This window comes from Lynx canadensis, chromosome C1 (genome assembly GCF_007474595.2).
Source record: "Lynx canadensis isolate LIC74 chromosome C1, mLynCan4.pri.v2, whole genome shotgun sequence".
Lineage (NCBI taxonomy): Eukaryota > Metazoa > Chordata > Mammalia > Carnivora > Felidae > Lynx > Lynx canadensis.
In genome coordinates this window covers 238,243-250,376 of record NC_044310.1, presented here as the reverse complement: position 1 = coordinate 250,376, position 12,134 = coordinate 238,243, and positions in this window count along the sequence as shown.

Sequence of the window (12,134 nt, the reverse complement as noted above, 5' to 3'; positions counted from 1 at the left end):
GGCAAGAATCTAAGGATGAATTAGCAATGAGTTCAGAGAAAACTCAGCAAGCATGAGAAAAGAAAGGTGATTATTAACTCCAGGGAAAACAACACGTGTGTGGGGTGGAACAATAACCGTGGCATGCCACAGGCCTGGTATGAATACAAATCTAATCCCTGAGTACAGAGCTAACTAAAATTATAACTCCATTGAAAACAGGGGGCACAAGTGTGGGGAGAGGTGGAAGGAGTAAAAGCTATTGTCCATAGAATGAATTCAGTGGACAATACCTAAAACAGAAACACCAGGAAACTGTGGTTTAATCATGTTGTTGCACAGATGCATGTAAATAACGCAAAAGTTACCTGGAATATGGAAGTTGTCTTTGGGGACAGCATAGGGGGTGACTGGGAGGCCGTGTTTGTCCAAGCCTCATAGGAATGCCTGACTCTTAAGCTACATACAAGTATAACTTTGATAAAAAATGAAATAAGGGGCGCCTGGGTGGCTCAGTTGGTTGAGCGCCCAACTTTGGCTCAGGTCATGATCTAATGGTTCGTGAGTTTGAGCCCCACATCGGTTTGCTGCTGTCAGCACAGAGCCCCCTTCAGATCCTGTGTACCCACCCCCTGCAGCCCTTCCCCCACTCACGGCCACATGCTCTCTCTCTCTCCCTCTCTCTCAAAAATAAATACACATTAAACAAATGAAATAAAAATTCAGTCGGTATACTTTGCACCCTGTGAGGCCTGGCAACCACTTCAGTAATGTTGAAATGACCTGTAATTAAAGCTCAAACTTCTCTGCTCTCCTACGATAAGTGACCTTGTCACACTCTCCACTCCTCTTTTGATAGTTGATATTCAGCAGGGACAACATCCGTTTCCCCGTGATGGGGTCTCACGGAGTCTAGCGCTCCCACCCTGAGTCCACCGTTCTGGGCAGGCATAGTCTCCGCCACATTCTGCCCATTTTGTCATGAGACCATCAAGGCTTAGCCCTACTGTGGACCGTCCTGTGTTTTAGGCCACGTCTTGTTTCATGTCCTCACATTACCGTGACACCCTGGGCTCCGAATCTCAGCAGGGTTCAATTTCAGCTTTGATGGAGGAAGCTGGCCCTACCCCAGCCAGTCATGAATTCCGCACCTTTAGAGTAGTTACGCATAGTACACGTGTGTCTTGTGAAATGGAATAACTTTGGTTTCCTTGCCGGCACTTTCTGGCCATTGTCACGTCTGGGAAACGGGAATGATCTCAGTCTTGATCCCTTTCTCCTTGGGCCCCCAGGATCCTGGCTGTCATCTTCAGAGATGGCCAGGTAATAAGTGAACATTCTAGGGACTTAACAATCATTCTTTCCCGGAGGATGCTCGAAAACACCCACACCATTCGCAGAGGGCAAAGACCCCCATTCTGCTGGGGAGACTGTGTGTCACCACATGGCCTTTGTATGCAGCCACATGGGGCTGGATTTCCAACAGGTCACAGAGCTGTGGGATCTCGGGCAGCCTGCCCAGCCAGCACAGGCCCAGTGCCCCCTCCGCCCCCCCCTCCCCCCCCCCCCCCCATGCCCCGATATCTTCCAACACTCCCAAAGATGGGCCTTGGGCACAGTCCCTCCCCCTCCCCCAACCAATAGCAGAAACACCACCAGTTTTCTGTAAGACCCCTTCAGCTGACGCAGCCCCTTCCAAAGGCCCCCACTCTTTCTCTCTTGAAAGCTCATGGGCTAGGACCTCCCCATGGTCCCTCATGTTTCAGTGCCATCGGCAGCACCAGGACATCCCAGAGACTGTGGGCTGGACCACAGCTCCGAAAGAATAAGTTCAGGTTGGTGGGGACTTTCAGGCCAGCTCCGATTACAAGTGATGAGGTCACTGTAGACCCCACGAGACAAACCTCTCCCTGACGCTTTCCCAGAAGCCTCGGTCCTACCTGGTCCCTGTGGGGACAGCTGGGCGGCGGGGCAGGTGGGCAGGTCGGCCGGCTCGGCTCCCAGGGCTGCCTTATCGTGGCCTGGCTGGGCGGAATGTGGTGGAAACCTTTGCCTGGTACAACCGGCCTCTGCAGCACAGCCCAGGAATTTTGCGTTGAATAATTTTTAACTTCTGCTCTGAGAAAAAACCAGGGCTGTATATAGTGTCTGTCTACATAGGAATGCCAAGCGGCTTTCACTTAAAAGTAAATACCTCAATAATAACAAGGAAACCTGCCTTGGGAGAAAAAAAGAGAGAAAAGAACAGAAGAGGAAAGCAGTCACAGGGGCTTAGGGACCATTCGGCTGGTCTTACCTCTCCTTCTGTGGTGAAGCCGGGGCGCTGACTCCCTCACACTCTGGGTACAAAGCCGGCTTGGCGGCCGCTCCCCCACCCCTCATCCCCCCCACCTTCCCCGGCCTCTAACTCCTCACCCAGGACTGATTTCTCTCAACAGCCTCGGATTTCAGGAAGTGCTGGGGCCAGGCACCATTTCTGCCACCTGCAGACCCCGACTTCCATACTCCTGGCATTAGTTCTATATTCTTCCAGGGCTTGGGCCTGCAATCCTGTGGCTGCAGGAGACAGAGGCCGCCTGGAGCTCCAGTGGGCCCTGGGGACGATGGCAGAGGGGACGGCCTGGCCGGCCCTGCCCAGGGTGACCATCATACAGCAAGCGGGAGCTGGGAAACTCACAGCCTGAGGCCAAAGTTTTCCTTCAAAGACCTCGAGTCTTTCTTCAGCTCCAAGACAGGCGTGACCGACACCCTCGACGTCCCGGGAGAGGCCCACGGATCCACGCAGGAGGGTGCTGGGCTGCCACGGGAGGTGGTATCACCATCCACTGCAGAGGGTGGGGAGCCAGGGGGCCCAGCTCTGTTCTGCCACATGGGCCACAGGCTCAGCTCCCGGGGAGTCGCCACAGGGAACCCTATGTGTTGGAGGGACTGAGCCTGGAAGGGGCTTAGGTCCAGCCTCTGGGGGTGGGGCCAAGCAGCGGGGCCAGATACAAGGGTCCTGGGCAGGTGGTCGGGAGGGGCTGGCTCCCACCACCCTTCCCCACCGTGGCTCCCCAGCCTCTTCACAAAACACTGTGTGGTCCCTGGACGCCCCTAGGCTTGTTCAGGAACAGCAGAAAGCTCATTTTGCAATGACCCAGCATGTGCATCATGGCAGCTACAGGCCACATGTCCAAGCAGGGCGGACACTCATCCCGGCCCGTGTTGGGAGTAAACCTCAGGAACATGCATGGGGAGCAGGGGCTCCCCTCAGGACACGCCCTCTTGCACGCTGGATGCCAAGGGGTGAGTACGGAATGGGAGACGCAGCAAACCCGGGCGAGGCCACAGGCCAGGATCCCGACGGTTGAGGGGTAACCTGTTGGGGTGTGGGCTCAGGCTGCAGGTGGCTGGGGCTCCTCGGACAGGAGAGCTCTGGTCCTTCTTACCGCGGGTGAGGGGAGAGGTCGTGCCCCCACCACTGCCCGCACCGCCCACGGGCCACAGGGTTGCTTTAAGCGTGGGCGCTGTCAGCCCCCAGTGTGCTGAGCTGGCTGACGCTCCTTCCACCTGTGTTTGTCCTGCACCGGGTTCAGGATGTGTCAGTTGGCCCTCGAGCTTCCAGAAAGGCTCCCAGCCCCGTGTGCTGCCCTCTGGGGCTGCCCGCCCACGCGCCTGCCGCTTCCCTGACAGCACGGCAGGGACGCCCACTCCCTGCTGTCCACACCCCAGCCAGGCTGCCTCGTCCACACCTGCCCACACACTCCACGTTGGACAGTCTGGTGGTGAATTCTCGTGATTCGCTTTGCGTGTCGCCAACTGCTAATGTGCTTGACCTTGTCAAGCCCCGGGCTCGGGGCCCCCTCTTCTGGAACATGCTTCCCCACGTGGGGCCCCGGGCTCAGGACCCCCTCTTCCGGGACATGCTTCCCCACACGGCCCCGGGCTCAGGGCCCTCTTCTGGAACACTCATAGCCTTTGCTCCTTTTCTCACTTTTTTGGGGTGGGATTTCTATTCTTTTCCTGTTAAGTTGCAGAATTCCTTATATACCTTAGATAGCAGTCCCTATGGATTTACTCACTTCAGTGAACTCGGGTCCCGTCACGTCCCTTGGTCAGGAGTCCCTGACCTTGATATAACCAAACGCATCCACCTTTGCCATGATGTCTTGTACATGTGTACATGTGAGGTTTTGTTTAGGGTCTCCGTCTGTCCCTCCCAGGCCACCAGGCATCAGCGAGTTCTCTGGCCCGTCTCGCGCCACGTGGTAACCCTGTTTCCCCTGCCCCGGCCCAGCTGACCTGCCCGGGTACAGCTGCTTCTCCCCCGCCGCTGTGTCTCTCCTTGCCCAAACCAGCTGGCTGGTGAAGCTGTCGCTTTGCCAAGTGCCCCCACCTCCTGGAAGAGCTGGCCCCCCTTCCCTCTTTTTTGATATTTGCTTGGTTATCCTTTTTGTTTTTTCATATCTCGTTCCCGAAAATTTTCCGTCTGTAATTTGGAATAGGATTGCATGGACTTTGGAGATTCATGAGGAAAACTTGTGTTTGTATAACGCTCACTTCCCCCATCTCAGAACCGAGAGCCTCTCGCTGGTTCAGATCAGCGTCCACAGGCTTTATTTGAGGTTTGCTGTTCTCTCCACAGACGCTGTGTGTATTCCCAGGGTGACTCCCAGATACTTGACCGTTTTCCCGGCTATCGTGAGTTCTTTGTTTTCCCGGATGGGTTAATGCTAGTTTATAGAATACTATTGGTTTTTTTCATTGTTAAAAATGAAGTGAAATTTACGTAACATAAAATTAACCTCCTTCTTCTTCTTCTTCTTCTTCTTCTTCTTCTTCTTCTTCTTCTTCTTCTTTTTTAATTTAAGTGGCCTCTGTGCCCAAACGTGGGGCTTGAACTCATGGTGTCAAGAGCCAAATGTTCTACCAATTGAGCCACCCGAGTGCCTAGGCGCCGTGATGTATTGTTTTAAATACACTGTTTCATTTGATTAGCTGCGGAGAGGATTTCCATTTTGAGAGCCAAAGGCTGCATCCCTGCCCCACAGGCCCGCGCAGCAGGGCCACCTCCCCATGGGCACTGCTTGACCTTTCTCTGCCCTGACCTCCCCTTGGCCTTCCCCCTCTTGGGTCGGGGCAGGGTCCACAAACCTCAAAGCAAACCCCAGGCTTCGAAGCACACGGGGAGGCCTGTCTCCCTGCTGCCCCTGTTCCCTGTGCTGGGCACTGGGCGTGAGGTCCCTTCCCTCCCATCCCGGGGGCATCGTGAGGCCCCTGGAGACTTGGGGGACCATCAGTAGCGTCCTCATAGCCACAGCAGGTGCTGTGTGTGCGTGTGTGTGTGTGTGTGTGCGTGTGTGTGGTAAGATGTGGATTTAGTGACATTTAAATGCTTATGCAGGTTCTCGGGGAATCCAACAAAGGGAACATTCCAGCACGCAGGGAGCAGGGAACACACCTCACCCTTTCCAAGGGAAAATATGACAGAAAAAGAGCCGAGTGTCCTTCACATTAGACATTTAAAGGACTGAGAAGTTAGAACTCCCAGGCTTTCACAGGAACTCCTCTTCAAAAGAAGCACCGGCAGGCACACTTGGGAAAATGTCCAGCGCCAGCAGTTAGAGGAGCACAGAAGCATCAGGCACCATGAGTTCAAGTTTATTCAAACACTAACACCGCTGTGAGTGTATGTAAAAAGTATACGCCAAACGGGGTGCATCCTGGGGTGTCTGCTGGCGGCTGTCAAATCGGAACCCTCGCACCCGCCTCTCAGGAAAGCCCACCAATGTTGCAGCAGTAAGACCACGCAGGGGACAGAGGAGCAGAGGGGGACCCCAACTACCCCCGGATGGAACCCACAAGCTCTGACCAGGAGCAGTGAGTGCCAGGCACTGAGGCTGTGTCCCTAAAGGACAGAGAGCAGGTCTTGGGAGATGGGGCGGCTTTAGTCAGGGGGCAGCATGTGGACTGAGCAATGAAAAGGAGGCAGGGGGTGAGGGTCTTAGTTTCGAAATGGCCTGAGTGAGCAAGTGGAGGGGGTGGGGGAGAGGGCAGGTGCAGTTTAGGAGGCCAGGCAAGGCTTTGGGAAGAGAGTTATGTCCCAGGAAGGCAGGCGTGGCCAAGGAGCAGGTACGGCGGGTGACACGTGTTGCTGGGGTGGGAGCAGGGCCAGAGCGCATGGGACCTTGCCGACTGGCTGGGGCCAAGGGTTGGATGTGAGGAAGCCACGAATGTACAGGGTTGACACAAGACGAGACGTCCCAGTGCCTGGCAGGAGTGACAAATGGGGACAGCAAACAGGCCAGGAGGAACCGTGCTTCCGCGGAACAGGTCTGATGATGGGGGCGACGAGCAGGCCCAAGCCAGAGAGGGTCGGAGAGCGGTCATTCTGGAGCCCCGACCACATCCCCAGGCAGCTGAGGGGCCAGGGAGGTTGTGTGTGCCCCACAAGCAGGGGCCTCTCACGTGTCCAGAGGAGAGAAGGGCAGCACCAGCTGTGAGCCTCTTTCAGCCCCTAGGAAGCTCCAGGACACCGGGGGAGAGGCCTCCCCACGCCCACCAGCATGTATGGTGGTGGGAACACTGCCCTGGGAGGACTGCCTTGGAGAGGGTCTGCTGGGCGTGTGTGTGCAAGTATGTGTGTGTTTGTGCGTGCGTGTGTGTGTGGTGTCCCCCCCCCCCCCATGTACGTTGCCAGGGAGGTGACAAAGGACCGGGTCCAGCCCTTTGCTGGGAAGCCTGCCCAGGTCCCAGGCTGTCTGGAGTTCAGGGAGCCTGGGCTTGGCCACAGGTCGGAAAAGTGAGACTCCACAGGCCGGGGCAGTTGCAGGGACCAAAGCAGCCAGGAGGGCCCGGAGGCCCTGGTGGGGCAGCGGCTGACTGGTGGCGGAAAATGCCTCCCCCCGCCCCAGGCCCCGGTGTGCGGGGCACCCTCAAAAGGCGGGGGGCTCACAGCTGACGGCCGTCCATTGTCCTCAAGATGGGAGGGATGCCTGTGACGTGTGGGAGCCAACGAAGAGAAGTCGCTCTCTGACGATGTGTGGCTTCCAGGAGCCAGCGGGTTGGAACGGCACCAAGCCAGGCCCATCTGCACCGAGCAAAGAGGAAGGCACCTGACGCCCGCAGCCCACGCAGGGGAGTGCGATGCTGGCCACCCTCGGCCCCAGGGCGCCTCCTGGGGGGCCGTCAGCGAGGTGGTCAGGGGTGGGCTGTGGGCGCCCGGAAGGGAACAGCCTGCTCCCAGCCGTTAGCCGCCTCCAGAACTGCACAAATGGCACAACGTGGGAGGCTCGCCGTGAGCTCTCCTTAGAGCCCGCTCGGCCCACAGCGCTGAGCTCGGCCAGCCCTGGCGGGAGGGCATCTGCAGGCCCCAGGCGGACGGCACCAGCTCTTGAAAGCGGCCAGCCATTCCCATGTTTACCTGAGCCGGATCACCGGTCACCCGCTGGGGTCCCACTGGAATACAAAGCTGGAAGCCTCACGGCGGGCAGGCGTGTGCTGTGCGCACCAAACAAGATGCGCCAGCGCACGGGGTCCCCTGATCACGTGGGAAATACGCACAAGCGGAAGAAGAAAGTCAACACCAGCGCCGATCCGCTCCTAACAGGCACCAGCACCGGCACTTTGGTGCCTTTCCTCGTAAACTTTTTCTACACGTTGACGCAAGAACTGGGTTAAAAACCAATCACGCTTTTTCGCATTCGAGACCGCACTAGATTTTCTCCCTTTTTTGTTATGACATGCTCAGCACACATGTCTGAGTAGCTGCCTGTCATGATATCATCTGCCCACAACGGGGTTTGCTCAAGTTGGTTTCTGGGGTGTCAGGCGAGCGCCTCATCTCTTGTTTCGGGTTAGAATTCTAGGGACAAGTTCCGAGGGCCAGCACCCTGGGCAGCCGGTATGCCGGTTTCTGTCGACTTACAGATGAGCCACGGGGATGCCGAGTTGCTCACCCCAGGTCTGGCCGGGGGCAGGGACTGAGAACCTGGTCCCAAGCTCTGCCGGCTGGCCATGTCCTGGGGTCCCCATGGAGGGGAAGACCCCACGCCTTCCTCGGGGTCACTGAGACCTGCCCAAGGCCGGCACTCTGGGGTGGCCGAGGGTCCCCGCTCTCAGCCAGAGCTGTGGGGCCTCCCTCGACCCCTCCTCACCTGCGCCCTCTGCCTCCCTGCCCGGTTTCCCTTTTCTCAGCAGGATGGCTGCCTTGGTGGGTCAGGACCAGCTGTGGGGTCTGCCCCAGGCTTTTGCCAACTTGAAGGCGGCTGTGTGCTTCATGTCTGCACCAGGGAACTGCAGGGGGGGTGGTTCTGTCAGCAGGAGAGTGACCCTCATCTGGGACCAGGCTCCTCCCCGCCTGGACGGCACAGTTCTCTGGAGGAATGTGAGTCAGGATTCCTCGTGCCGTGTCCCCTCCGTGTGCACAGAGAGCAGAGAGGAACGAGGTCTTGACCACGTGGCAGGCCCCAGGAGATCCCCACGGGCTTAGGGAGAGGTCAGGAGCTGCTGAGTCTGTGTGGCGGGGTCCCTAGAAGACACCTCAGCCACGACAGCCCCTTCCAAGGTGAGCACGTGGTGCCACCAGGAGAGGCCTGCAGGGTGCCCAGGGGCTCCAACTGGACACACCCTACGGCCCCCTTCCCACTGCTCCCCAGGTCTGGGGTGAGGGCAGCCGTGCCGCACCTGAGGCAACACTTCACTGAGGGCCGGCCTCAGGCGTCTTTCCAGACCGCAGCCCTCGTACAATGAAGGCTACGGATCCCTTTCATCACCTTCGCCTCCACTATCACATCATCAGCACACAGAGACTCAGCACCAGGACACGTCCTGTCCCCCACAGGCCACTGGCCACCTCCCAGCACCATGACGCCCCACACCTTCTGCACAGGGGATAGGTGTCCGAGCACCCGTCCCCATGGCCTCCTGCTCCCATCCCCCGGCGCCCTCCCGCTGCCCCCACCCTGACAAACTTCCTGCTCATGCTCTGCCGCCATGGCTCTGAGAAGCTTCTTGCGGCCTTCGTCCTGGTGAGCCCTTAACTGCCAAATAAATATTTGCCCAGGGTGGGGCTTGGTGCTCAGGGTTAAGTATTAAATGGGCCTAAAGTCAGAGGATCCTGTGGCAGCCGTATAAGGGCCCGGGCGGCCATGGGAGCACGGGAGATGACAGATGTATTGTCAGGCCACATCCTGGGCCCCCCTCTTCAGACTGGAAGGCAGAGGTCACCCCTCAGCCGACCCGGCATCAGGCAAAGGCCAGCAAAGGGACTGAGCAGAACAGAGGCACTGGGAAATCGGGGGGGGGGGGAATGTGAGGGGCACAGGAAGCCATCATCCATGCCAGAGGCCAGCCAGCCGGTGGCAGGTCCCACAGGTGAACAGAGTGTAGTAAAGGGGCCTCCATGTTGACCTGTGTCCCTGTGGCTGCATGAGCTACCTATCACTGCATGACAAGTGATCCCACGTGTTGTGTGTGCAAGGACAGGCATCTGTCTTCTTTCTGTGGCTCAGGGAGCAGAACAGTGGCCTAGGGGAGGCTGCACTGTGGTATGGGGCGGGGCTGCATCACCTCAGAGCTCGGTGGGAGGCTCCCCCAGGGCGGGCAGTCCTAGAGAGAGCCCAGAGACAGGCTGCAGCCTTCTCAGAACCAATCTGGAAAGTGCTGCCCTCGGAATTATGTTGCATCGCGTCCACCTGGAGGTAAGTGCGGAATCAGGGAGGGGAGGGGCGGCACAGGGGACAAATACCTCACAGTGGGACGCCTGAGGCAGCTTGGAGGTTGCCCACCATGGGTGCTTCCATTCAGAACAGCCACTGGTCAGGATCACTGCCCACTCCCTGTTGTTTCCTTTTGCTTTTTCCTGGAAGCCATTCATCTCATTTAGGGTGTGCTTGTTTGTGATTGGTTGGTTGAGTATCAAGTGGGAGGAGTTTCGAAAAGATACACCTTTCAACAAAATTCAACTGGGAACAGGCCTTCTCTCCAGAGACCCCAGGAACCCACATGCACGCTGAGGTCCCTGCTACCTGTGGTCTGACAACATCTTGTTCTACAGAAATGTTGGCACACGTCGTCCTTATCTGGTCTTTTCTTTTTTTTTTTTTTTAATTTTTTTTTAATTTTTTTTTTTTTCAACGTTTATCTATCCCTGGGACAGAGAGAGACAGAGCATGAACGGGGGAGGGGCAGAGAGAGAGGGAGACACAGAATGGGAAACAGGCTCCAGGCTCCGAGCCACCAGCCCAGAGCCCGACGCGGGGCTCGAACCCACGGACCGCGAGATCGCGACCCGGCTGAAGTCGGACGCTCAACCGACTGCGCCACCCAGGCGCCCCTTATCTGGTCTTTTCAAGCATTAAACAATTTCATAAGAACGGCCCCGTGTGTGGTCATTCCATCCGTTTATACTGTACCTCAGTCACTCTGCAGCACCTGAGTCTCCAAGCCAAGCCAGAATCTGGGTTGGTTTTGTGTCACCTTGGCTGGGCCACGAGGGGCCCCAGAAACGTGGTCAAGCATTATTCAGGTGTTTTTGTGAGGGTGATTTTGGATGAGATTAATGTTTGTAGAGGTGGAGGGAGTAAGGCAGATGGTCCTCTCCAGCAAAGGTGGGCCTCGTCTGATCCACTGAGAGCCTGAACAGAACAAAAAGGCCAACCCTCCCCCACTAAGAGGGGATCGCTGCTGCCTGATCACCTTCAAGACGGGATATAGGTCTTTTCCTGCCTGTGCACTGGGCCTGGAGCTAAAGCATCAGCTCTCTGGGTCTCTGCCTTGCCAAGTGCATCTTGGGACTTCTCAGCCTCCACAATCTGATGAGCACATTCTTCACAGTAGATCTTTATACAGGTTCTGTTCCTCTAGAGAACCTTGACCAACACATACCCGACACATACTTTCCCAGTGAGTGGTTGACGGTGGGTTGCATCTTGCTCATCTAATGGAGCAGAAGGGACAGGGGGTGGGCCTGCCCGCCTCAGGGGTCCAGTGTATCTATCCCGCCCACGCTGCCCCCCCGGGTCAGAGATATGCCAGCCACTCTAGACCTGTGCATCAGCCTCACATCCAGGCCCAGGGGCTGGTGAGCGACTCTGGGGGGTGAGGGTCACCTTGTGACTCAGAGAAAAGATTGGGTTTCTCAGGTCATGAGAGGGGCCTCGGCAAGTTTCCAGAAGCAGGAAGACAGGCTCCCTGGAGAAGGAGCAGTCTTCACGTGCTCGCAGAGGTGCTCAGAGTGTGTGTGTGGGGGGCGGGGGGAGTGTGATGGCCCCGGGTTTGCCAGGTTTCCTCTGAGGTGCTGGTGAGGGTTTGGGGGAGGGGGGCAGGAACCCATGATCTGGTGCTTTCGGATGCCTGGGACAGGAGGTTCTGGGTGTTACAGGTTGAAGGCAGGATCCCTTCCTCCCCACCAACCTCAGGAGCACTCTGACATTCCTCACTGTGGAGGGGCCAGCGTTCAGGCCCTGAGAACCCCCATTTGAGCACTTCCCTGAGAAAGGGTCTAGGTTCTCACCTGTGTATCAGAATGGCATGGTGTCAGGGGTCCAGGCTGGACTCCCGCTGGACAGGGACGCCACCTGCAGGCAGACTTGAGAACGTGCCGCCCCCGGGGGATGGGCAATCCAGTGCTGGCAGACGAGATCCCGTGGCCCCAGACCAAAGGGAGGATGGGGTCCCATTTCAGCCCCGCAGCAGGTGGCTAGGTGAGGCCCCGCAGACCAAGGATCGAGGTCACCGGGGCAGTATCCCTGTGCCCAGGCCCCAGCTAGGGGGTGGTCGAGCCCTAAAGGCAGCGTGACCTTGGTCAGAGATGGGGCGTGTCCTCCAGCTTCAGAGGTTTGCTAATAACAAACAGGATACTGGCTTCCCTGCAAGGCTGATTTCTTGAATTTCTGAGAAAGTTCCAGCCAAGGCTGAAGTGCTCTTTGGCTCAGTGAGTAGGGAGCACTCGGGGCCCAGGGGGCTCAGCTTGACAGGCCTAGTATCCATGAGGCCAGCACTCTCCAGGCCCTGTCCCCACCCAGCCCTGTGGCTGACTCAAGGACAAGTATTCACACTGTGTCCTCGTAGCCCATGGCTCCTGGGGGAGCACTGCCGCGTGCTGGGTTCCTGTCGTAGGTGCCAGGCCTGCCGATGGCCACCGCTGAACACCTCGAGTGGTAGGCATCCCAGCA